The sequence below is a fragment of the Jaculus jaculus genome, chromosome 2 (assembly GCF_020740685.1).
Source record: "Jaculus jaculus isolate mJacJac1 chromosome 2, mJacJac1.mat.Y.cur, whole genome shotgun sequence".
In the NCBI taxonomy this organism is placed as follows: domain Eukaryota; kingdom Metazoa; phylum Chordata; class Mammalia; order Rodentia; family Dipodidae; genus Jaculus; species Jaculus jaculus.
In genome coordinates, this window is record NC_059103.1 from 39,992,697 (window position 1) to 40,019,310 (window position 26,614).

At 45.3% G+C, this 26,614-nt stretch overlaps 1 protein-coding gene and 1 pseudogene across 1 annotated transcript in view; one reads left to right on the forward strand and one right to left on the reverse strand.

Annotated features, from left to right (window-relative positions):
* Window positions 1–26,614, forward strand: part of Myo5b (myosin VB) — a 343,662-nt gene that overhangs the window by 25,138 nt on the left and 291,910 nt on the right. The gene's annotated exons all lie outside the window — the stretch shown is intronic.
* Window positions 969–16,396, reverse strand: LOC101609461 (annotated as a pseudogene).

Genomic DNA, 26,614 nt, shown 5'->3' on the forward strand with positions numbered 1-26,614 from the left:
GTAGCCGTACTCCGTGGAATGCAACAACTAACAAACACTAGAACCCAGCAGAACTCTGGACTTCCTGACACAGGGAGGAAAAGTGCGCTTCCAGTGACGCCAGCTGGAAGCCCGCCTGCCCGCAGCCGGAGACTGGGAGACCACCAGCGTGCGTCGCTGTGCAGGGCCTCGTCTTTTGCACAGTGGTCACTTTGCTTGTCTTCTAAACATACCTTGCAAGGTTTTCTGTGCCCATGTTATGTTTACCAGGACTATTCTTTCCCTATTTCTACCTTTCTTCTCCTCCTCTCCCAAGACCGAGGTCAATTTGTAGCTTTTCCATAAACATTTCTTTACCTCCTTAGCCTAAGGCAATCTGTTCTCTGATCAGTGGCAGGCGATTCAGTAAATGTCCATATATTCAGAGGTCTTGGTATTCTCTCACATCCTCCTCTCTGGCTTCCACTCCTGTCATTGGGCTGCAGGGCTCCTTATCTCTTGGATGATTGCTTCCCTCTTACATAATTGCCTTATCTCCTTGACTTCTCCATGGGGGCAGGGCCCATGCCAAGGGCCCAGCACAGCTTCTCATGGCCAAGTATTTAAATTCTGGGATTTTTTTTTTTTTTTTTTTTTTTTTTTTTGAGGGGTTGGGGTTGGGTGAGATCCTGGCAGGTCCCAGCTGGGGGCAGGCTAGCTGCAAAGAGAGCTTTTCCAACTGTGTGTGGAGGTGCTGACTTGACCACAAGGGCAGCTCCTGAAAGCTTGGAGTGGGTGCCGCAGTGCAGAGCCCGAGGGACCTGCTCTCGTTCTGGCCAGGCCTCCTTACTCACTGCTCGCTGCTGGGCAGAAGTGCTGTCTTATCTGTGGTGCTGCCCCACCTCTGAACTGTGGCAGAGCTTTCCTTTCTTAGTTACTTGTGTGTGTGTGTGTGTGCCTGCTTCCTGGGTTTCTATTTTAACTTTTGTCCAAAGTTGACCTTGTGTGTGTTAAAGGAGTATTTGAGCAACATATGGAGAGTGAGTGCTTGCTACAGCAGCCCGAAGAGGATGGCCACTGGTTCAATCCCAAGAACATGAGCACCCACCTGTCCCCTCAGGAGCGCAGACAGCATTTTGCTTTGGAAGCATAGTTCTTGTAACTGGTCTTCAAGATGCATTACACAAAAGTTGGGAGACAAGTTATGCTTACAAAGCCCAAGAGTGGAGTGAAGCAGGTTGGAAACAAAACTGGAAGCCAACCCATCCTTTCCCAGTGTACATCTGCCACTGTCTCTGGCTGCTGGCCACTTGAACAGTTCATTTATCCATATCAGCTGTAATGCAGGCAGTTTCTGCGATGGGTTCATCCAACACTGGGTGCTGTACAGCATGAGCCAAATCAGACATCAGACACTGGCGAAGCCTCTCATCGCTTCCAGTTTCTTGAAGAACAAAGTTGGGCACATACGATGAGCAAAAGCCACCCAGCAAGGACCTCCCAGAGGTGGCAGTATTGGGCTGAACAGCACTCACTTCAATTAACTTTGACCCAGGAAATGGCATCTCATCTTCTTTTGCCCAATCTTCTTGCTTCCCTCCATGGTAATTACTAGCTTGTCTTGTCATATCATGACCTGTATCTTCACTTTCAGTATCCCCAAGGACACCCACCATCTGAACTTTCATTTTGTGGGATGTCCCATTCAGTTCCTACAGCAAATTTTTTCTCTGAAGTCTCTTTATCTGGCTCATTTTCATAGCCTGTTCTGTTGCACTCTTTAACTTGTTTATGTGGCTTTCGAAGAGAGGAAAGTGTGGAGAGAACAAAAAAGAATTCATTAAATTTGTTATTTCATTTTCATCTTTGGATAATGTAAAGATGACTCCAATGGCGATCTTCTTTTTCCTCACAATTCCTGGGTTAGGGCTGCAGCTTTCATCTGACAGATAAAAGCTTTCTTCTGTAGACCATCTAGGAAACACCACATTTCCCAATCTTGTTATTTGGCTTCGTCGCCAACATCGCTGGTAGCTGCTGGCACAGCTGCGGGTGAGCGAGGAGTTTGGGGAAGGAAGTGGAGTGAGGAGCAGGCTGCTGAGAGGTGCAGAGCATGCTGTGCCAATGTCCCTGTCCTTGTTCCGCTCTCTTCAGGCATGCCCACTGGGTTGCTGTGAACTGTATTCCCAAGCAGTCCATTAACAACCTTGTTATCAGCCTTTACTGTGTTACTGTCCTGGTTGATGAATTCAAGACTGTCTTGCAGTGTGTTAAGACAGCCACAAGTCCTGCTGCCAGTCCGTGTAGTGAAAACGGTGCTAAAAATGAGTTGTGGAGGGAGCGGATGTGATGCGTTTTTAAGGTAGATCCTTTGAAGCTCATTGCTACTGGAGCCAAACATCGTCTCTCCAAGCTTGTTGGCATCTGAAGAGCACCGAGAATCCTGGTACCTAGGGCCCTGGTCTTTTACATCAGAAGATAAAGTGATGGAACTGTCCAAAGAGGAAGAACTTTCTCCTCCAGGCTTCAGTTGCAGCATTTCCCAAAGACTTGAACTTGAGCATCGCTACAGAGCTTCTGAAGCGCCTCCGCGGGCCCCTCCGCCCGGCCTGCCCGGCCCGCTCCGCCCGCGGCAAAGCTTCTGAAACAACACCAGGGCCAGGGCTCACCACCGTCAGGCCTGGGGCTTGCACACTTGGCCAAGGCTTGCTGGGGTATTCTCCCCCACCCAGCTCCTAGAGCTGTCCTGCCCTGCCACCCCCATGGGCATCTCAGTCATATGACAGAAATCAGCCACTTCTGGTTGCTTCTTTTCTTTTTTCTTTTTTCGTTTTTTTTTTTTTTTTCACTTTAGTCCAGGCTGACCTGGAATTCACTATATCATCTCAGGGTGGCCTCGAACTCACAACTCACGGCAATCCTCCTACCTCTGCCTCCCAGGTGCTGGGATTAAAGGCATGCACCACCATGCTCGGCTCTTTTTTTTTTTTTAATTAGCAATGGTAGCTAATAGGATTGGAATGATAGTCTTTAATTTATTAAATTTATATATGTACATATGTGTATATATAGTATATATGTGTGTGTGTATGTATGTATGTATGTATTTTGTTTTTGCGTCTTGTATCCCCTCACCTTTAGTTCCCATTTCCCTGAGGGCCCTCTTGAGTAGGGTCTGTGGTGTTTATTGTGGGATAATTAGGGCTTTTGTCAGTTTTTTGTGGGGGGAATATACCTCAGGATATTTCTACCCACCCTCTGGCTCTTATAATTTTCTCTCCCCTTCTTCTGCCACAACCCCTGAATCTTGAGTATGTTAGCAGGTTGCTTAGCGTTGAGTTCTGAGGATTTCTGTTATGGTGTGTTTCAGTTCACATCTGTGTTTGTTGCTATTTCCCCGGAGAACTAAAAAAACTAGTGAAAAAAAAAAATCAGACAATCCACCCCCCAAAATGGGCCAGAGAACTGAACAGAGAAGAAATACAAATGGCCACTACTCAAAGAAATGTTGAAGATCCCTAGGCATCAGGAAATGCAAATTAAAACAACTTTGAGATTCTACCCTACTCCAGCCAGGATGGTAATTACCAAAAAAATCAAATGTCAACAAATGTTGGTAAAGAGGTGGGAAAAGAGGCGCACTTATTCACAGCTGGTAGGAGTGCAAACTTGTACAACCACTATGGAAAGCAGTATGGAAACTCCTAAAAAAGAAGAAAATAAGTCTACCATCCGACCTAGTTATTCCACTCTTGGTTATTCACCTTAAAGACTCCACTCTTTACTTCAGAGATACTCGTTCAACCATGTTTATTACTACTCTGTTCACAAAAACTAGAAAATAGAATCAACCCAGATGCCCACTGGCAGACAAATGGATAACGAAGATGTGGTACATAAACACAATGAAATTCTACTGAACAGGAAGGAAAAAAATAAAATAACGAACACTTCAGAAAAATGGATGAACGTGGTAGTCATTTGTCCATGGAGCAAATTAGCTGTGTCTTGACTGTGAGTGACAGAGACCCTCGGTAGTGACATGAGCTATCACTGATTGGTTTTATGGCATGCAGTCTGTCCAGGTGGTGAGTCTTGGCCAGTGGGCAGGTCTGAAGCTCAGCTCCTTGTTCTTATCACAGGACTTGGAGGCAGGAAGGAGAAGAAAGGGTGAAGAGCAAAGGCTGCTGTTCGTGGAGACCAAAACCATGGACTCCCAACAAGAAGCTCCCACTAGACTTTAGCCAAAAGAGAGGCTACGCCCATCAAAATCTCTCTTAATTAATAATGCTTATCCCATAGAACAAGGAGATAAACCTCCCCTCACACATCAGCCAGGGCGCAGGTGAGAGCAGGAGGAAATGGCGCGATGAGCAAGTAAGAGTGCTGCTTCCGTGGTGAGCCTGCCAGCCAGTGCTAGGGTGATGGGGACAGACACTGAGGACACTCACAGTGCTCCAAAGCAGAAATCCTGAACCTGCCAAGAGCTCAACACTAAAGTAGACTTAAAGCACACCCACCATGGCTCAGGGAATTTTGTGGAAGAGGGGGCAGAAAATTTGTAAGAGCCACAGAGTGGAAGGAAATATCCAGAGGCATTGCTCTCCTCTCCTTACAATGACTTTCTAATGCTGTCACATGTCACAACCAGCAACTCTAGGGGGAATACCAGCAATCCCACTGAGGAGGGCCCTCAGCGGAATGGGGGCAGGAAGGGGGAACAATGGCACTAACTCATGATTTGTCATGCAGAGTTTCTACTTAACAATCAGAACGAGCGCTGTTAGGATAGAGCATGTCCTCAGTGTGCACAAAGTCCTAAGTTTAGTCCCCAGCATCCACAAACTAAAAAATAATCAACTTTGTTTGAAAACAACAATTTTAAACTTCTAGAAAAGTTGCAAGAACAATCTTAGGAATTCCCACATACCTCGAATTGGGCTTTAGTTGCCAATTCTCCTAGTAACGTCCCTCAGAGTGAAAGACCTAATCCAGGATTGCATGTCACATCTACTTGTCTCTCCCTTGTCTCTTTAATTCCAAAGCGATTCCTCAGCTTCTCTTTAACGTTTGTGGCTTCACCAGTTCTGAAGATCATGGCTTAGTCACACTGCTGAATGAATGCCCTGATCTTTGCAAGCAACTGGCACTTTAGGGCGAACTTGTTACTGGCGATGTTAACTTTGGTCATTTGTTCAAGATGGTGTCTGCCAATTTTCTTTACCTGTCATGCCCCCTGCTCCTAAGGAGGTCCCTGATTAAATGTTAACTCATCACTGTTTGCTTCATTCTCTGTGTGTCTTTGTCCTTCTCAGGCTTCATAGAAAGAGATCACTTAGAGGACTGACGTAAAGTACTTCCGTTTCAGCTGGAAGACACATGTTCTTATTGGAAGGGGCAGAGTCAAGCGCTGGTTATACAGGTGTGTGACATTTTGAAGATGACCATTGACTTGTTCACATAGGATCTATATGTTGTCCTTAAAAAAAAAAAAAACAAAACCAAAATTTGATGTGTGTTTGGGCTACATAAGACCCAATATGACAGCAAGAGGAAGTAGTCGACCAAAAGCTGGTTTAGGTGTTGTGGCACCCTAGTCTGGCTGTGCTGCAGGAGCGGTGGGGTTCAGGGTAGGGTGCTAGAGAGAGACCCTTTCTCCTCTCTGCAGCTGCCCTCTGTCTGTCTGGGGCACAGCCTGTACTTTGGTATTGGGGTCTTTTGGAAGCAGGGAGGAGGAGCTGGAGTGAGCGCCGCAGTGTGCAGGGGAGCTAGGGAGAAGTCCCATCTGGGCAGCTGTTCCCTGCAGCGTGAGAAGCATAGCCCAGGAACAGACAAGCTGCGTTCTAAAATGACAGGTTTTACAGTGCCTTTTCTTCACTGGCTCCTCAAAGCCTTTGAAAGGACCTTGGTAAGTCACCTGTCACCAGATTTTCCATGGTACTTCCTTAGTTGTTGGACGAGTTTGACTTCTCAGGGTGAAGGCCCTTGGTGTATTGTGGCAGTAAGACCGGAGGAAGAAGGCAAATGAAGCAAATGCTGTTAGAGGAAGCATTGAAGCCAAGAGGACTTTCCTTAGCGGGGCCCATGCCTTGGGGGTTAGTATTTTAATTAGAAATCTATCAGTGCGGTCCTGAATAATTTAGGTTTAACAAAAGCCAGCTAAGGCCCCATGTGGCACTTCATATAAGTGCAATATAAATACAGCAGAACCTTGGCCCTATGTGAAATTTAACAACTTTGTCTAATGGTATATTTTATCTGAGTGTTTGCTTAACCTAGCCCCTAAGCCCCCGGGGTACCAGTGGCCTTTCTGCTGTACACATAAGTTTCTACAAATGATACTCATGAGGCCATATGGCAGATGGGCTTGGATCCATTTATTTGAGGGCTTGAACATCCAAGTTTTATACATATTGCTTTAAAAAATTGATGTAGGAAGCCCTAGGCACAGGAGCTAATCTCTTGCCTATGGATCATTGCCTGCCTCAGCTGGGGTGGCTGCAGAAGCAGAGAGGGCTTCTTAAAGGGTGGGGAGGTGGGACTTGACCAGCCAATAGGATTTGGATGAGCGGACAGGGAGGAGAGAAAGCATTCCAGGGCCCTTTCATGGAGCAGGTTCGTTCTGATTTTTAAAGCTGTTTAGCTTGTCTGTCATATTTTTTTTATCTGGTATGAATCGAGAATGAGACTGGACAGTAGCTGCTCAGTCACCTCTGGGTTGAAGGGGAGGCTGAGTGGTGGGGAGCAGACAGTAGAACACAGGGGATGGAGCAGGTACTGGGTCTTTGTAGCCCTCCCTCACGTGTTCTCTAATGGCTTTCTTTCAGGAGTGGGTAACAGAGTTTCAGGCCTTGAAAGAAAGGCTGTTCTCAGTGGCTGGATGCACCCAGCGCTTTGCCTCATACACAGAGGTGCCCAGTAGTGCTCAGAGGAGCCAGGAGAACGCACAGTAAGGACTTACTTGCCTGCGGACATGTGCAATTATCTTTTGTCTTTACTGAAACATTGTACATAGAGCCTTTTCTCAGCTGGAATGTTCGCTAGAGTGGCAGTTACTGAAAAGATGCTTAGGGAATGCAGTTAACTTTGTAGGATTTTAATATCCTTTCTAGGGAGTGAGTTCTTTAAAACTTCCCTGGCATCTTTTATATTCACTTAAAAAATTGAAGCCATCGATTCAGTATGTGCATTCAGCACTGGCAGTTCTTTTCAAATGCAGTAAAAACTGATAAGTAAGATTGTGATCTTCAGAAAGTAAGACATTGCGTGCTTATACTTGGGTACACTAGAGATAACTGAGGCAAAGAGTTAATTTCTTGTTCCTGCAAGAACTCATGAGACCTTTGATTCAATTTCCTGGTGAGGATTCCTTTTTTTTCTTTTTTTTCTTTGCCAGTGCTGGTGGTTGAATCTAGGATCTTAGACAAGTGCTCTACCACTGAACTAACATTCTCAGACTTTTATTTTGAGACAGGATCTTGCTACTGATGTATGATTTGAGGGTTCTGGGGCAACCCCAATCTGTGAACCCCAACTTTTAGTGTCTTATCCATTTTAACAAAGAAATGAGAAAACAGACTTCAAGAAGGGTAAATTATGAATTATGTGGTTTATTTAGGGAGAATCATTATCCAGGGGAAGGCTAGATAGATTTAAGCACAAGGGACTTTCCCTCCTTGCCAGGCTGGAAAAGGAGATGAGACAATGGAGAGAGAGGGGGACGTGCATGTAGAAGGCAAGACACGAGGGCATAGGCCAGAAGGTTCAGAAGAAACATGCACACACGCGGAAGCAAAGCAGGAGGGCGCCAGCCCTTCACCTCCACTTCGAAGAAAGCTAAGAGATTAGAAAGTCAGAGGTGCAGAGCGTAGAGAAAAATCATACCTGTAACAAAGTGAGAAAGCATCCAAAACCAAGGCAGGAAAGTGCCCAGATAAGAATAAATCCCCTCCTCCTCTCTAACCAAGCTGGGAAGAAGAGCTTACCAAAGCAGCAGTCTATTACAGAATCTCACTATGTAACCCAGGATGACCTTGAACTCTGACTTTCTTTCCTCAGCTTCCTGAGTACTGAGATTACAGGTGTATGCCACATGTTTAGTGAGTGCAGATCTTTGTAAATAAATGTTCCAGGGCCGGGCATGGTGGCACACGCCTTTAATCCCAGCACTCAGGAGGCAGAGGTAGGAGGATCGCCATGAGTTCGAGGTTACCCTAAGGACTACATAGAGAATTTCAGGTCAGCCTGGGCTATAGTGAGACCCTACCTTACAAACAGAAAGTTCCAATAAACTACTGAAGATGCTTTAAGGTAACAGTCAAGAATTGCAATATACTAGGTTAGTTGTGTGCCTTAAATTTGATGTTTAAAGAGAATTAAATTTGCATCTTTTCTGAGGCTTAATAAAACCTTAAATATGCATAAGGCCCAGCACCACACATGCAGAGCACCAAGCATGGGCATTTCAGAAAATGGCTTGGGCTGCTGTTAGCAATATTTAGGGGATAGAGTATTTTTGTTCAGGTAGAATCTGGGGACAAGATCAGGAATGCTGCACTCACCCAACAGTTAGGTAAGTTTACATGGAGAATGGCTCATAAAGTGTGTGGCTTGCATGTTCCAAGGCCTGTGTGTATTCTTAGGAAGCTGTGAATGGGAAGATAAACAACAAAAAGAAGCCCTTCTGCTTGGTCTGCTGTGCTTTGCCCTGCAGAGATGATGATGCCTTGGGTGACTAAGAAAAAGGGAGACTTCCGAGAGAAGTGTGTATGTGGGCTTGGTTGTGCAGGAGTCAGGCACACATGGGGGCTGAGGAAAGGCCTCTGGAAGTGCCTCTCTACTACTGTGCTGCTGCGGTACTGGTTCCCTCAGTGAACATGTCCCCGGGAAGTAGAAAAAGCTGGCTTGTTTTTCCAGTCAGTTTTATTTTATGTTTTTGCTGGCGGTCAAAGCCAGGGCCTTGTATGTGTTAGGCAAGAGCTCTACCACTGAATTATTCTTGAGGACCAGCCAGGTTATTTTAAGTTTTAACATTATTTTTTGAAATTTTTAAAAATTTGTATTTATTTGAGGGGGGGGCACATAGATATATAGAGAAAATTGGCATGCCAATTTATTTGGGGGGGGGAGTAGGTAGAGAGAATGGGCATGCTCGGGCCTTTGGCCATTGCAGACGAACTCCAGATATATGTGTCATCTTGTGTATCTGGCTTACACGGGTCCTAGGGAATCAGATCTGGGTCCTTTGGCTTTGCAGGCAAGTGCCAACCACTAAACCATTTGTCCAGCCCACGTGTTAACACTCTTACAGAGAGCATCTCTCTCCTTGTTGGCCATCAGTTAACTTTGCATATTTGCAAACTTTAGCCCTACCGTTGGCTGCCCGTTGGTCCCCTTGCAGGGTAGGTATTGTATCCAGCGCAGCAGAGATGATATTCCACAATGTTTCCTGGCACCAGATAAACAAACTTCACACCCCTCCTGAAAGAAGGGAGATGGTTGAAGCTCCACAAATCAGTCTGTTTCTGGTGATGATGTCATTGCTGAACTGACTTCCAGTCTTCATATTTCTTTCTTTCTTTTTTCCCCGTTTTGCTTTTTGTGTGTGTGTGTGTGTGTGTGTGTGAGGTAGGGTCTCACTCTAGTTCAGGCTGACTTAGAATTCACTATGTAGTGTCAGGGTGGCCTTGAACTCATGGCAATCCTACCTCTGCCTCCTGGGATTAAAGGCGTGCGCCACCACGCCCAGCAGTCTTCATATTTCTTAACCCAGCTTCAGCTCATTAGGAACATTTGCTGTTTCCTCTCTTGATAGAAATTTGATTTTGAAAAGTCCTCACAATCTAAAATGAAAGTTGTTACTTTTATTAAACAGACTTAATTCCATGGGAGACAATGAGTTGCAGAATCTTTTTCTTTCTTAAATATTTGTTTTTCTTTTGGCTGGGTGTGGTGGCACACTCCCAGCACTCTGTGAGGCCAGCCTGAAACTAGAGCAAGACTCTACCTCAAAAAAACCCCACAAAAAAACAGATTTTATTTTTTGGGGGGGGGGTGAGTAGCAGCATGAGAGATCGCTTACTGATTAAAGGTGTTTGCTTGCAAAGTCTGCCAGCCTGGGCTCAACTCCCCAGTACATACATAAAGCCAGATGCACAAAGGGGTGCATGTATCTGGAATTTGTTCAGCCCAGCATGCCCATTCTTCCTTCCTGCTTCTCTTTCCCGCTCTCAGATAAATAAATAAAAATATTAAGCCAGGCGTGGTGGCACACGCCTTTAATCCCAGCACTTGGGAGGCAGAGGTAGGAGGATTGCCATGAGTTCGAGGCCACCCTGAGACTACATAATGAATTCCAGGTCAGCCTAGGCCAGAGTGAGACCCTACCTCAAAAAACCAAAAAAAAAAAATTTTTTTTTAAACTTTGCTTTTTGACATTTTCCTACATAAATTTTTGCTCATATGTACGTCACATTGCCCCCCCTCGTCCCTTCAGTCTCGCTGTCCTCTTCATCATCATCACTTTTCAGTGGCCATGCCGGGGGGGGGGGGGGAATGACTTCCCCTCCACTGGTATTCTTTAACTGTCATTAGGGAGGGAGTGGCCTCCCAAGCCCCTTCCTTCCTAGAAGAGGATGTTGATAGGTCCCACCATGTGCAGGTCTGTGCAGGTAACCATAGCTGGTGTGAGTTTATGAGCGCAGTGCCTTGCCGTGTCTAATAACGCTCCTCCCCATCCTCTGATGCTTACATTCTTTCCGACCCGTCTTTTGTCATGTTCCCTGATCTGTGGAGAGGATGATACATAATGTCTTGCGTCGGGCCAAGCACTCATCAGTCATTAACTTTCAGCACTTGATTCTCACTTTGATGTATCTTGAGGGTGGGCTGTATACCTTCCGTAACTGAAGTGTTGCTAAATGGGGGTGAGGGCAGTGGCTGGCTTGTCAGTTAGGTGGTATCTTTCTCAGTGACTGTCTTGGTGAAGCGGGTGGAATATGTTAATATTCTTGCATCATTATGCCACACTCCAGACTGGGGTGTAATGCATTGTCTGAAAGTACCACCTGGTATAAGGCATATGCCTTAGGAGGCACATTGATGCCTGAAGTAAGGGAGAAATGGAGACCTGGATAGCTACTACATCAAGAGTAATAATGTCCTGGTGGATGTGGCGGCACATACTTAGCACTCTGCAGAAAGATGCAGGAAGGATTGCTGCAAGTTCACGGCCAATCTAGTCTATATGTTGAGTTCCAGACCAGCCAGAGTTACACAGGAAGACTCTGTCTCAAAAAAACAATAATAGATCTGGGCATGGTGGCTCATGCCTTTAATCTCAGCACTTGGGAGGCAGAGGTAGGAGGATTGCCGTGAGTTTGAGGCCACCCTAAGATCACATAATTAATTCCAGGTCAGCCTGTGCTAGAGTGAGAACCTACCTCGAAAAACCAACAACAGTAAACAACCAATAATAGGGCTGGAGAGATGGGTCAGGGGTTAAGGCGCTTGCCTGCCAAGCCTAATGACTCAGGTTCTGTTCCCCAGTGCCCATGTAAAGCCAGAATCACAAAGTGACACATGCATCTGAGTTTGTTCTCAGTGGCTAGAGGCCTTGGCATGCCCATTCTCTCTCTGACTGCAAATAAATAATATAAAATAATAATTATAATCTGCTAAAGGTGCCACTGGAGAGTTGCAGACTGAGCTGACAGACAAAACTAAAAGTTTGGTGTGGCTGCCTTTGCATCCTGCGTAAGGATCTCTTTTTCTACCTTACCTAAGTAGCACTAAAACCCATGTTGTTGTTTCATGCAGAGAAGATATGCTTTCTTTCAAACTCCTTGTCTGGAATGCTTTGTTTACAGTAAGTCGCACTGTTTTTGATATTTACATTTTCTTTTTTTAAAAAATAATTGTATTTACTTATTTACTTGAGACTGAAAGTGCCAGGGCCTCCTGCCACCGCAAACCAACTCCTCCCATACGTGCCAGTTTGTGCATTGGGATTCATGTGGGTACAGGGGAATTGAACCCAGGCTGTCAGGCTTTGCAAGCAAATGCCTTTAACTGCTGAGCCATCTCTCTGGCCCAATATTTATTTACATTTTCTTTAAAAAGGGATTATGTTTCTGCCTACTTGTCTAAAATAAGAAGTTTGTGGACAGTGAACATGGGTGGGATGTCTGAGGTTCTGTTAACTGGGATGTAGAGCAAGTTAGAGTTGGTGTCATGGATGCATCTCTTCCTCTTCTCTTTACTTATGCTTATGGCCCAGGCTGTGGTCCTCAAGTCTAGGCCGGCCCTGAAGGACTGACGCTGGGGAGTGCTTGTCCATTCTGCTGTAGCTTGAACAATCCTGGCTTGGGAGAGGTGCCTTGGTCTCTGCTGAATGAAGCTATTTCTGCTCAGTTTGCTTGTGGAAGGAAGCTCCCATGGGCCCTGTGATTCTGCCTTTGTTGGAAAGGTGCTCACCATGTATCAGAAAAGCAGTGCAGAGTTTCCCACACTATCCAGCACCTAGGTTGCCAGTGGGACCTGACCAGCAGGAAATAAGATAGGTGGAGGAGCAAAGCATGTGTGCCCCAGGAGAGCTGTGCTCAGTTTCTGCCTGAGCTGCTGCCAGGGGTTCCCCAAATTCCTTGCCTAATGTGGCAGGTTGAAAAGAAAAGGCCTTGCCCTCGATGGCTGTGGGGCTGGGCTCTCAGTATGGTAGAGGGGAAACCAGCAATGTGAATGGTGTCTCTGTTTGTCCAGCTCTCTTGGGGGAGAGGAAAGTAAAAAAAGGAAAGAGGCTACCCTGAAATGAAAGGCCATGCTCTCTTCATACTGCCAGTTCTGTGTCAGGATGGATAAGCTCCTGTTCATGACTTTCCTCTTTGGAGGGGAATGAGGTGGCGTGGGGTGAGAAGGATATTATTAGCTGGCTGGGTTGGGCTTTTCATTCACTGGAGGGCTGTTTATGCACAGTCTTGAATCATCTTGTGTCTTGGAAAACTGACAACCTTGGTAGCAATTCATTTCTGAAAATCTGTTGATTGCTCTGCATTCCATGAAGCCATTTTTATTAGCTACAGTTGCGTGAACACCATACAAAAAAATCATTGAACCATGAAACACGGGTGCATCCCCAGTTTTTAAGAGGAGGACCCTGTGAAGGGTGCTTTGCTTTGTTGCTGGGTGCTGCTCTTGGTACTTCAGAATGGGCAGGAGAGGCTAGCAGCGCTAGTATGGGGAGCTGCATGCGCCATGTGCGTTATAGAGCTGAAAGGCTCCACTGCTGCTGGTGTGTTGGGAATACAGCACTGTCCTCTCCCTCCATGGCAGATAGTGCGACACTGAGGAGCCTGTGGACCCCGATAATGGTGGATGGTCAGATCTGACATTTCATGGGACCACAACCCTTGGGGGGGACGCACGTCTGGGGTCAAAGTGACATGACTGAGAAGGACGCAGGGGTCCCACGTTGACTTTTAGAATATGCGGAGGGGGGCTGGAGAGATGGGCTAGCGGTTAAGCGCTTGCCTGTGAAGCCTAAGGACCCCGGTTCGAGGCTTGGTTCCCCAGGTCCCACGTTAGCCAGATGCACAAGGGGGCGCACGCATCTGGAGTTCGTTTGCAGAGGCTGGAAGCCCTGGCACGCCCATTCTCTCTCTCTCCCTCTATCTGTCTTTCTCTCTGTCTGTCGCTCTCAAATAAATAAATAAATAAATAAAAAAAAAAAAAAAAAAAAGAATATGCGGAGGGTTTCCCAGCGCGCTCACATTCTGGTGTTTGCTCAGCTCTTTGGTGCCAGGGCAGTGTTTTAGAGAACGTGTGCTTTCAAGGATGATCTTATTGGTCGATTGGCACTTTTCTTCCAAACTGATGAACAGCATAGCATGTTAGATGTTCTGCTTCCCTTAGTTGCCCTATTAAAATCTGGGCATGGGGTTCCCGTGGTGAATGGCAGAGATGCTTCCACAATATGTCCGTGTGTGGCCGGTCCTTGCTCAGGTGAGGAAGGAGGGCTGAAGGTTGTCTTCCTGTCGCACCATTACTGCTGGAACTCATTAAGGTCCAATCTGATTAGAAGAGTGAGCTTGGTCTGAGCAGAATAGTGTTAAAAATGGCTCTTTGGGGCTAGAGAGATGGTTCAGTGGTTAAGATGCTTGCCTGCAAAACCTGAGAACTGGAGTTCAGTTCCCCAGTACCCATGTAAAGCTATATGCACAAGGTGGCACATGCGTCTGGAGTTTGTTTGCAGTAGCTAGAGGCCCTGACATGCCCAGTTCTCTCACCCTGCCTCTCACTCTCAAGTAAATTAATAAAAGCAACCCTTTGCCTGCTTGAGCTCCAAGGGATTTGAGAATGAAGGAAACCTTTTTGTAAGAGGCACCCTTTCTCTGTCCTCTGCTGGCAAATACTACTGAAGGAGCAGCCATTGGCTGCCTGTATTTGCATGTAGTTATTTCCATAGAACAAACAAACAAACAAGACCTGGCAAACTAGTTGAGCAAAAAGCTTATTTACTCTGCCCCTGGCTGGCTTCCTTAGTCTCCCTAGCTTCTTGGATGAGGCATCTTTGATTTCTAAAATAAAGCCTCATGTTATTTTTCCTCTAGAAATGTCTTCTCTCTGTCTGCTTTTAGTCTGTCACAGTCCATGATCCATGACTCCTGTGTGAGTTCAGCAGGTATGATTTGCCTGCCTGAGAGCTGTCTTGTGACGCTCAGGACCCTGAACAGTTGCTTGCCTTTACCTCCTAGTTGCTCATGCTGGACACTCTGTTTAGAACTTGATTGTCAGAATACTTCCTCGGCGATGTAGATAGCTCCCTTTAGGGGCAGCAGGGCTTTCTCTCTCTCTCTCTATATATATATATATATACACTACATGCCCATTCGATAATTTGTTGTCTTCTATTTTTTGAGAAGAGACAGAATTTGGTAAAAGCAGTTGTTCTGGAGGTCTGGAAACCCTATTACTCGAAATCTGTTTTATGTCTGGTTATACAATTGAGTGTTTAGAAAAATATGATTTTTTGTTTGTTTGTTTAGCGCTAAGTGAAGGTGCTGGGCACCTTGGGCCTTGAGAATAGTAGGTAGGCATCAGTGCTGATAGAGCTGGTGAGCTATATTACCAGCTTGTTGTTTTTGCAGAGAGAAGGGGGTTCCTTCATTGTTTACTATGAGTTAATCTTTCCTTCTTTCACAAGGGAGCAACTGTGACATGCCCACATCCCTAAAGTGAGTCCTATACTTTAAAAGGGGAACAAATTGAAGAGTGTCTTGAATAGGCCAAGATGGTGTGGCAGTTGGGGAACTAATATAATCATTGCTTACCATGAGAAGAAAAAGAGTTCAGAATGATGGGTTGGTGATTTGGACAAATGGTGTTTCCATGGGGTTCTGAGCTTAATATGGAAGTGAGAGTGAAAGGAGAGTGTAGGGAGAGTTAATGCTTGAGGATTTACTAGTGAGACTTGAAAGACCTCAAAAAATGGACAGTGGGAGAGCGAGGTCATTTTATGAGGTATGGAGCCACTTGTAGACCTGGGGATGGGGGACGTCTTTAAGTAGAACTTAAAGTAGCAGTTTTTGAAGCACTTAGGAGAAAAGTCTGTATGTGGCGGGGGAGAAGTTTGGATGGGATGTGATATGGGAAGATGGGGAACCACTGTGAGTGTGAGGAATAAGATGGTGGCCAGAGTTTCTGGGAACCCAAAGCTGATTGCTGCTCTCTGCTTGGATGACTTGGAATGCTACTTAATGTCTCTCAGGCTGAATGACCTGGGTTTTAAGTTGGGTCCAGCCTTAGAAGCTGTTTCTTCTTTTTTTTTTCTGAGGTAGGATCTCACTGTAGCCCAGGTTGACCTGGTACTCACTCTGTAGTCTCAGGCTGGCCTTGAATTTACAGTGATCCTACTACCTCTACCTCCCAAATGCTGGGATTAAAGGTGTGCACCACCATGCCCAGTTTAAAATCTGGTTTTGAAAACTGGAGAAGACAGTAAACATTTGAAAGTTCATTGGTCCTGTCAGGAATTGGGAATGTGTGAGAGGCTTTCTGCGGGATTGCATGTCCAAGCACAAGAGAACACATCTTTTTCTTGACAGTATAGGGATAGGGATTGGGTGGGGAGGGGAAGACCAATTGAACACAAGTGACCTCTTCAGAGTGAGGGTTAACTGTGGGTTTAGTTAACTTGACTTGGAGGCTGATGTGTATCTAGCTAGGTTCTGTTTATTTTCAGAAATGACTGACAGCTGTGGACAAACCTGTCTCTCACTGCTTTGTGAGTCTTTTCAGGGTAATGAATTCAAACCTTTGTTTCTCATGGCTCTTACTCTTCATGCATGAGAAGAGCTGCAGCGTTTACAGAGCTTTGTGTAGCTAGCTCTCGCTTGGAGATGTCCACTAATAATAAGGATAGTACAAACATTGCGGTGCAGGCCATGTTTAGTGTAGAAGACACCGTGGTGATCCATATACACTGCTAGGTATTGGTCACCAGGTATTCAGCAAGCACTTGCATGGGCCAGGTGGATGACAGTTGTAGCTTCTGCTCAGAGGATGTTTGTTTGTTTTTCTTCTTTTGATTTTTTGAGGTAGGGTCTCACTCTAGCCTAGGCTGACCTGGAATTCACTGTGGAGTCTCAGGGTGGCCTCGAACTCATGGTGATCCTCCTACCTCTGCCTCCCAAGTCCTGGGATTAAAGGTGTGTGCCACCATGCCCGGCTTGTTTTTGTTTTTGATGGTGGTGGAGGAACACTATAAGCAGATAGCTCTTAGATCAGGGGCGAAGGACTGGCATTCTCATTTCAGTACTCTTACCCATGGACTCTGACTTTGCATGCATCATATCCTCTTCTTGGGCCTTATATTTTCCCTCCAAAAATGAGACTTTTAGCAGAGGTGATCTTGAGGGATTCTCCCAGGTAGTTTCCAGGTTGTAAGAGTCAGCAGTTCCCCATGTACTAACATCACATGATGGAACTGAAGTGCATGCCCAGTGCAGATTGTTAGAGCTAGAAATTCACGCAAGGGAAGGTGTGACGTGGGCTCTAACGTTAGAAGTGGCTCTGCCAAGAAGGTAGAGGAGTAGAAGAAACGGCTATCTGAATGTGGGGAATGGTGTGTAGGGGCAGACTTGGCTAAGGGGTCCCAAGGTTCTGAGCAATGCCCATGTGTGATCTAGTTGAGAGACCCAGGAACCTTTCTTGTTCCTCTTTGTACCATAAATACTTGCACGTCTGTGATACACCCACCACGGTTTTTGCATTTTACATATGGTGCAAAAAGATGTCACATAAAACCAGTATAGCATGTTATTGATGACCCTGAGCTCATCCCTTGGGGGACCCTTCTGGCCCTTCTCAGCTGGTCCCTGGATCAATATTGTTCCTAGAGAAGTGCCTCTGTGTGCCCGCTTCCACCTTGACGTGTTCCTGCTCTCCTGCGTCCATCTTTGAAAAAGCCAGCGTTAGGCCACGTGAACCTCTTTTGTTATGTGTCGTGTGATCTTCAGCCCTGTAGAGTTCTACTGAGTGCTGAGTGAACAAATAGGGAATTAAAAAAAAACTGTTACTCTTGAATTTTACTTTACTTAAGTGCTTCCTCTGTACTAGACACTGTAACCAAATGACATGGTTTCTGGCCTCACATAGTATGGCCTACTAAGGCAAACACCATACACCTCACAGATGAATGTGAGACCCCAAGTTTGATGACACTATAGTGAGCAATAATAGGATGACATTAGAGTAAGAGGGAGACCTGCTTTAGATTTGACATCAGTGATGACTTCTCTGAGTAAGAAAAGGAAAGAAGCTAGTGTAGGAAAAGGGTTTGGTTGGACTTTAGAAATGGTTCAAGTAGAGAGAGAAGTCAGTGCAAAGGCCCAGGGACAGGAAAGAGCTTTTCATGTTGGGAGAGCTAAAGACAGACTAGAAGGTAAGGTTGCTATAAATAATAGGGTAAGGATAAGGAGATAGGCTGTAATCCTATCACATAGGACTCCTTGAGGTAAGGCAAGAAGTTTACATTTCATTCTAAATTCGAAGGCAATCTATTGTTGATTGTAAAGATGGGGAGTGGTACGATGCCACATGAATTTTTTTTTTTTTTCAAGGTAGGGTCTCGCTCTGGCTCAGGCTGACCTGGAATTCATTATGTAGTCTCAGGGTGGCCTCAAACTCACGGCGATCCTCCTACCTCTGCCTCCCGAGTGCTGGGATTAAAGGCGTGCGCCACCACGCCTGGCTCACATGATTTTTAATCAATCATTCTAGCTACATTGTGAAGAAGTTGAGTGGAGAAACCAGTTATTAGAGGATCACTGGGGCTCAGGTAAGGAATGAACACTGGATTGCATTTTGGGCAGTAATGGTACCACTGTACAATAGAGTGGTTTTCAGATGGACATTGAGGTAGAAGTGATGGAACTTGGTCTGCTCCTAGGTTGGGGGAAGCCATGGTAGAGAAGTGTTAAGGTTAACTCCTCTCTTCTGACTCTATCGTCAGATGGACTGGCTGTTTGAGATGTTGCAAAAACTAGATTGGGCTACTTGGACACACCTGAAAATAGGTAGAGCAAGAATACCATTTGGGATGTAGGATTCCTTGAAAAAGTAAATTTTACTTTTTGTTTGGTAGGTAATAATGACATGGAACATGTAGGTACTAGATGCTCCCCAGATTTTAATACAAGCATGTGTTCTTTAAGTCCATGTTTCTTCTGGAGCTCCACTGGCCTGGATTTGATGAATTGGGTATGGTTGGTATTTGTGTTTGTGTGTGGCTGCAAGTGAGGACGGTCTGTTGGATGTCAATCCTCAGGCACTGTTTCTTTTTTTTTTTTTTTTTTTTGAGGCAGGGTCTCACCTAGCTCAGGCTGACCTGGAATTCACTGTGTAGTCTCAGGGTGGGCTCGCACTCATGGTGATCCTCCTACCTCTGCCTCCCGAGTGCTGGGATTAAAGGCATGTGCCACTATGCTCAGTGGTCTGTCTACCTTTTTTTGAGATAATCTCTGATTGGCCTGCAGTTTATCAGTTAGGCTAGCCTAGCTAGCCAGGATTTGCAAGCCTCTCCCTCCCTAGTGCAGGGATTATGTGCATGCATGTGACCTTGTCTGGCTCTCTCTCTTTGTTTTTTAATAATGTGGATTCTGGGGATTGCACTCAGGTCTCCAGCACTTTATGAACTGAGGTATCTCACTGGCCCAATTAATTGAGATTTTACTTTAGTGGGAACACTCTAATAGATTTTGTAGGCTATGGTCCCAGATAAAGAATGGCAACTTGCTGAAGTGTCCTTGAGCAGGAACATAGCAGGTACCGATACTCTCCTCGGCGTCCTGTGTCAGGGAAGGGCTGAGAGACCTTCCCATTCATCTTTTGGCCTGTCATTGTGAAAGGACCTGAAGTTCTAAACACATGAACCTGTGTTGACAGTGCCTTTGTTGGGTGTGCCATGATTGCTTATAAAGCATTTGGGATCTTACTTTGAGTTACTCAGAATCAGTGTTCGAGAGTCCTTAGTCTTCATTCTCTGGGCAGCGGGAGGCTTGGTTTCCTGTTGGTAAAAGCACAGTTGCTAAGCCTTATGTGAACACGCTGGGCTTTTTTCTCTTCTTCTATTCATCTGCTGGGGTAAGACAAATAGAACGAAACAACTTATTGTGCTTGTTGGGAGTGCCAGAAAGGGCAACTTAATGACTCTTCTCTGATGAATTTGGGAGCAGTCAGGTCTCTTTCATTAGGATGTAGATAAATTGCCAGAAGGTGGTTAGAAGCAACAATAGGTATACAGACCACAGGAGGGTTTTAAACTCAACATTTTAAATATCTTCAAAGTCGTGAGGAGATAAAAAAGTATTTAATTCAGGAATTACCAAGATAAGTACTTGGTCGAATGTATTCACTTGTAGTCTCATGCCCGGATGGCCATACTTGCCCAGATGATGCTGAGAATACTGATGAATATGTATGCCCTGGTCAAGAGCTACATTTAATTAAGGCATAATATATCACAGGAGATTACTTTGTGTAATCTTGGCTTCTTTTCATGTAGGTACTGAGCTTAGTGTAGCAGTTATGTGACTGCTTCCTACCTAGACTGCAGCCAGTTAGGGAAGCCCTCTCTTTGTCAGACACCTCATAGGCATCAATCCATATAAAGTTGACAAGCCCCTTTGTCCCCCAGTTAGCCTGAGTTAAATGACTAGAAGAATCACAGTTTGGATTAAGGTCCTGCTCTGAGGCCGACCTTCCTAGTCTCTGTGCTACTTTGTTACTGTCATGAGCAAAGTACCTAGAAGACAGGTGCACTGAGGGTGCTGGCCTTGTAAACCTGTCCAGCCTCAGGCAAGAGTGTAGAACTGCCTTGGACAGGTGAGAACTGATGTGATATTAAAGATTCAGAGAAGGGAGCTTGAACATGCTTCCCTGACCATCCATCCTGGCCTTTAACCAGTCCTGACTGCTGGAGAAGTCTTCCATAGGCCTAATGCCAGCCTCACTCCCCCCCCCCCACCCCATCTCAGGGTTTGCCTGTCCCCATCAGAAGAGCTTGTTGAACAAGCTAGTGGATGATTTGTCTGCGCACTCAGCGCCCTCTTGGTGCTTCCCGATAGTAGCAGCACATGTGAACCCAGGTGGGTATGTTGGCAGGGACTAGAAACCAGGTGTTAAGATTGAGAACTGTCTACCCAGCCTCTTTGAAATTCACTTTGCATAGATACAGCCCTCCCCATATGCCCGCAGATTTATAATAACCTTTTAATATTCCGTACCTGCCTGCCTTAACTGTTGGAATTTTGAAAATGAGAGGGGTCATTTGGTGTGCAGAGAGGAGACTTTTTATTTTTATTTTTATTTTTTTGTTTTTCGAGGTAGTGTCTCACTCTGGTCCAGGCTGACCTGGAATTCACTATGGAGTCTCAGGGTGGCCTCGAACTCATGTCGATCCTCCTACCTCTACCTCTCGAATGCTGGGATTAAAGGCGTGCGCCATCACGCCTGGCTGACTTTTAACTTCAATGTTGTGAGGTTATAGATTTCTTACTGATATTTTTGAATAAGCTTTATTAAATCAATTGTGTAAATTTTTTTTGTTTATTTATTTATTTGAGAGCGACAGACACAGAGAGAAAGACAGATAGAGGGAGAGAGAGAGAATGGGCGCGCCAGGGCTTCCAGCCTCTGCAAACGAACTCCAGACGCGTGCGCCCCCTTGTGCATCTGGCTAACGTGAGACCTGGGGAACCGAGCCTCGAACTGGGGTCCTTAGGCTTCACAGGCAAGCGCTTAACCGCTAAGCCATCTCTCCAGCCCTCTTTTCATAATTTTTATTAACATTTTCCATGATTATAAAAAATATCCCATGGTAATACTCTCCCTCCACCCCGCACCTTCCCCTTTGAAATTCCATTCTCCATCATATTACCTCCCCATCTCAATCATTGTACTTACATATATACAATACCAACCTATTAAGTACCCTCCTCCCTTCCTTTCTCTTCCCTTTATGTCTCCTTTTTAACTTACTGGCCTCTGCTACTAAGTATTTTCCTTCTCACACAGACTGGCTCAGTTTTATGGAGCAGTTTATGTTGTGCAATTAGGCGGGTGGCTTGCATTGTTACCCATGACTTCAGCAGGAGACATGGAGGACTTGACCGGGAGGGGTGAGTAGGCCATGCTTTTCATGAACCCTGATAAATTGAAGGGCCATGTGATATCTGGTCTTCAGCTAAGGAATTGTGGTTTTGAGACCACATGATGACTTTGCGCTCTTGTTTGCCTATTCACCATTCTAGTTACGGCACTGACTGTGCCCTAGCTGGGATGCTATTTTGAGCATCCCAGAGTTGGAAGGCAGGCTGAGAACACTAGAACCTAGGAGTTAGTTTGATTCAAGCTGGGTTTTCTCCAGAGGAACTGGACAGATAACTATAGTTCTAAATGATCAGGTCAGAGATCTGACCTGAACAGTCTTTGAAAAGCAAAATACTCCAGGGTCCCAAAGAAGGGTTTGGATATAATCTGATCCTACCTCTGTTTAGGCTTAAAAAAAAAAAAATCAGTGTTTCATATTGGAGGTAATAAGCATCTTTGACTACACTTTTATTAGAACAAAGCATTTTTTTTCTTGTCTAGATTATTTGCATAACAGTATGTTGGTAGTTAACTCAGTTTTACAAGTAGTGAGACATAGACACGGTAAGTGTTGTAGCCTTTATTTAAACCCACATCTGTCTGACATCAAAACCTATACATATCCAAGAAAGCTAGGAATTTATAGTCATATTATTTAACCATGATTCTGGGAATTTAGACTCTGGATGGGGCACTAAAACCCAGAATGTTTCGATGATCACCTTAGGTTGATGCCCTTTCCCAGTTGTGGGTGAGTCAGGGGAGGACTGATTGGCACCTGGTCCACAGCTCCAGGGAGGAATTTGTGGTGGGACATGGTGTGATTCTTGGAACATTGGTCTAGCATGCTAAGTATGGACTATGAAGCCTTGGCATGTGTCAACTCCATGCTGCTGGGCTAAACTTCCACATAGACACAGTTTATGGGAGGGGTGGGATTTATTTGAAGGTTACATATCCAAGAGGAAGTTCCATTAATGGCAGAAGAAGTTGGCTTCCTTTCGTAGATCCAAGCAGCGAGACACCACCATGAGCCAGCCACAAACAAGCAGCACAAAAAAACTGCCAGCAAACAGCAGGTACCCAGGCAGAGCTCAGACTACTCTGCATACCTTTAGGCTGGAAATCAGATCTGCCCCCAAACACACCTTAAGGCTGGACACCAGGATCTTCCCCACCCCCCAATGACACTTCTTCCAGCCAGGTGGCTGGAAATCCAAGTTACAAACTTTAATAAAACACCTGGGTCTATTGGGGACATACATTCAGATTACCACAGCATGTTTATTTTTTGCTCTGTTGGGGTGAGCAAGAGGGAGGTGAGAATAAGAAGCATGTAGTAAAAGCAAATTGGAGCCCTAGAGTACAGAGGAAGCCAAAGTCTTTTAATCACATTGAGGGAGAGACCTGGAGCTGTTCTAAGATACACATCCAAGGCTAACTTCTGGAGGACAGGAGTGGCAACCGTAAGCAATTACACATGCTTGTTAATAAACCACTGCTTTCTAGAGGCAGAGATGGTGCCTCAGTACTGGAAGATGCTGGAAGGGGAAGGGCTGCAGGCCATAACCTTGGATGTGGTGTGTGCTGTGGTTTCCACTCATAGTTCTGCATCTTGTCCACCTCACAGGATCTTGGGCTTTGAGCCCTTCAGAAAGCAGACCTCTGAATGTTTGTGGTTTGGGGCCAATGACTATACCAGGCATATGGGAGAGCCAAGAAACACAAAGGAATTTCTGATCTCATGTGGGAGATTAGTTCCACAAAGGCTGGCTGTGTGCCAAGTGCCATGACAGCCCGCTCAGAGACTCTGAAGTTATCTCACAGAGTCATCATGTCAAGGAAGACTTTGGAGGACTTTCTAGACCAAGGGAATGAGATAGAAAAGGGGAGGGTGTTTGGGGCAGCAGGAATAGCGTCTAGAAGTGCAGGAAGGCAGCGTGCATTCAGGATCCTAGAAGTAGCTCAAAATGCCTGGAGGCTGTGGTCAGGAGGCACTTGGTAGCCTGTGAGGTAGCTGGAGGTTATTGGGGCTCAGGTCAAAGAAGGCCTTGCACACTGCCTGAGCGAGTTTGGATTTTCCCTGAAGCAGTGGATCTTAACTCAGCTTCCACCACTAGAACCTAAGGTGTGGGAGAGCATGAGGACTGTGTCCGCTCAGATGGCGGGTGTGTCCTCACAGAGCAGAGCGATGCCAGGCTCAAAGAAGCTTCTTAGTGGAGAGGAGCGAACGAATGAATGGACGTCTTCAGCTTTATTCATTCAGCAGACCTGGTTTACCCACATGTCTGGAAAATACTACATACTATGTAATTTGCACTTCATAAATCCTCAGGATGGCCCCTGGACTGTGACTTGGATGGAAGAAGGCGTCCCATGTGGGGAGGAAGAAACCAGGTTTTGAGAAGGCCTGTTGGGCCTGGGAGTCACTGGTGGGACTTACCTACTAGTTTTGGGGGAGCAGTTTCCAGGGTTGAAGTCCTGACTGAAGTAGGGATTAGGTCGGTGAGGAGACAGAGGTTGCCACAGTGGAACCTCATGAAATGGGGATCCTTATGAGACACACGGAAGTGTGTAAGCTCGTAAAAGACTTGCTGTGAGTGTGTGTGAGGAGGAGCAGGGAGTACGGGATTATACAAGTGAAAAGTCTGCTCCACCTCCCCAACCCACCCCAGAATTAGCTGCGGAAACATTTTGTCCTATATCCAGCTGTTTTCTGTGTCTAACCCAAAATATGTAAGCTTTTTATTTTTACCCAGATTGATTTGACTTTTATAACATCCTCTTCAGTTCTAAGAATCTATGATGCAAATAAAAGAACACTTAAAGTGATCTCATAAAAATACAGGTTGTGGGCTGGAGGGATGGCTTAGCAGTTAAGGCGTTTGCCTGCAAAGCCAAAGGACCCAGGTTTGATTCCCCAGGACCCATGTTAGCCAGATGCACAAGGGGGCACATGCATCTTGAGTTCGTTTGCTGTGGCTGGAGGTCCTGCCACACCCATTCTGTGTCTCTGTCTTTCTCTCTTCCTCCATCAAGTAAATAAATAAATAATTTAAAAAAGTACAGATTGTGTGTTAGGACTCGTTCATTTAGGCTTAATCTCTTAAAAGTACAGAACTTAAAAGTGTTTGTTCCAAACAGTAATTAGATTCTTTGGTGTAAGTGCTTCTGAGGACTTGGTGACACAGGGTGGAAACAGGTGACCAGTGCTCTCCCCTCCCTGCTGTCAATTGGCTGCACCAACCTGAAGCTGGCCAACATACCAGGGTGCCATTCGGCAAGGGTCGCCTGAGGGCAGGCTCCTGGCTTGCCTTTTCTAGGGATGGTTTGTAGTAAGACTTCCAGAGTCCTTCCTGGCTGGAAAATAATCTGTCTTTCACTGTGTGACTTTGGGCAAGTGTCTTTACCTTTCTGGATTTCAATTTCCCTCTTCAAGGTGATATCTAGTGCAAATATTTCATGAGCCCTGCCCATCTGCCTCTGAGGGAGGGGTTGGCCACAGTGGAGTTGTATTTGGAAAGTGGAAGTGTACTGTATTATCTGCTTTATAATTTGTTCTCAACAAATCATAATTGCACAGAGCTTCAGTTGCTGGATTTTCTATTTGGGAAAGTGGTGTGTAGTAAATTGAACAATGAAAAACGCTGCTTCTTTAATTTCCAAAAGTAAAAGAAAAACTCCATAGAAAATGTCTTGTGTACCAGTTTTTTTTTTTTTTTTTTGTAAATAGTTTCTTCCATCAATGTCAAAAGCTCCATTGAAAACCAAGGTGTAGCAAGATTGTAGATTTAATTAGACTGTCTTTTGAATTTCTAAATACAATGAAACCCATCCATTTTTTTCTCTTGATAGATAATTGTATATCTTTCAAATGACATTTCCCCATTGTTTACAGATACAGAACTCTCCTGGGATAGTGATAGGCTCAATTCCCACATTTTGACTTAACTTAATGCTGGTTGAGTAATCTTTAGAATTTTTTTTATTTTTGGTTGGATAGTTTTTACTTTTAATGGAAAATATGCTTTTTGTGATGAAAATGCATTTTTAAAGCTCTCCCCATCAGCATTTTTTATTTAAACACCTCACTTTGGGGGATGGTCCTGAGAGGATTGCTGCTCTTAGAAAATTTTTAAAAAGACACCTAAAAGTAGGTCACTTTTAAGGCATTCTCACTTTAACATCTTGGGGAGTAGCAGCCTCAATTTCCCCTGTGTGAAGAAGCTATGGAGACTCCAGAGGAAGCTTTCTCCTCAGAGGAGGCGACTGATAGCTGCCTGTCTTGGGAGATCTGTTTTAGGGCACGTTAGGTGGTTAGTTGAAAGGAAGTATGTCTTGAGACCTCATGTGTCTGAACACCCTGAGGGATTCGAAGGGGGGGGGGTGAGTCCTGCTGCCTGTACTTGTTTTCACCTAGGATTTGGACGTGACCTCCTGTACCCATGATGCGATCTTGGGAGGCAGTGTTCACCTCTGAAGGCCTGGTGGTGCATGGGATGTTTGTTTTGATGAACTGTGTGCATCTGTTAAGTGTCGCGTGTGCAAAGGTCCTATAAGATTTGTGACCCCCGCAGTTCTATAGAGTCTTGCTGGTATCTGGCTTGGTGTTTCATTTGGAATTTCCCATATTTTCCTTCAGTTCAGTAGTACTTCCTATCACCGAATAATCGATTTCTCTTCCTGTGAGGTCTCTTAAGGGTTGTTTCAGGTTTAGCTATTACTATTCCAACATGCACATCACTCATGGAGAACTTCCAGCTGCTCTTGGTGGAGTTTCCACTTTTAGTCTTGCTTCTGGAGGGAAGAGGAGAAAGCAAATGTTGAGGAGGTCTGATTGAAAGTGTATCCCTCCCCCCCGCCAGAACCAATGACTGCCTCTGGAGAGTGGAGGAAAAGTCAGAGCACTTCAAGCTGGGTGGTAAAGATGTATTCTCCCAGAACTTGCATAGGATGTGGGCTCAGGCAGTAGTGTGTCCTCTGCACTGGAAATGCTGGATTGTGTAGTCCTTTA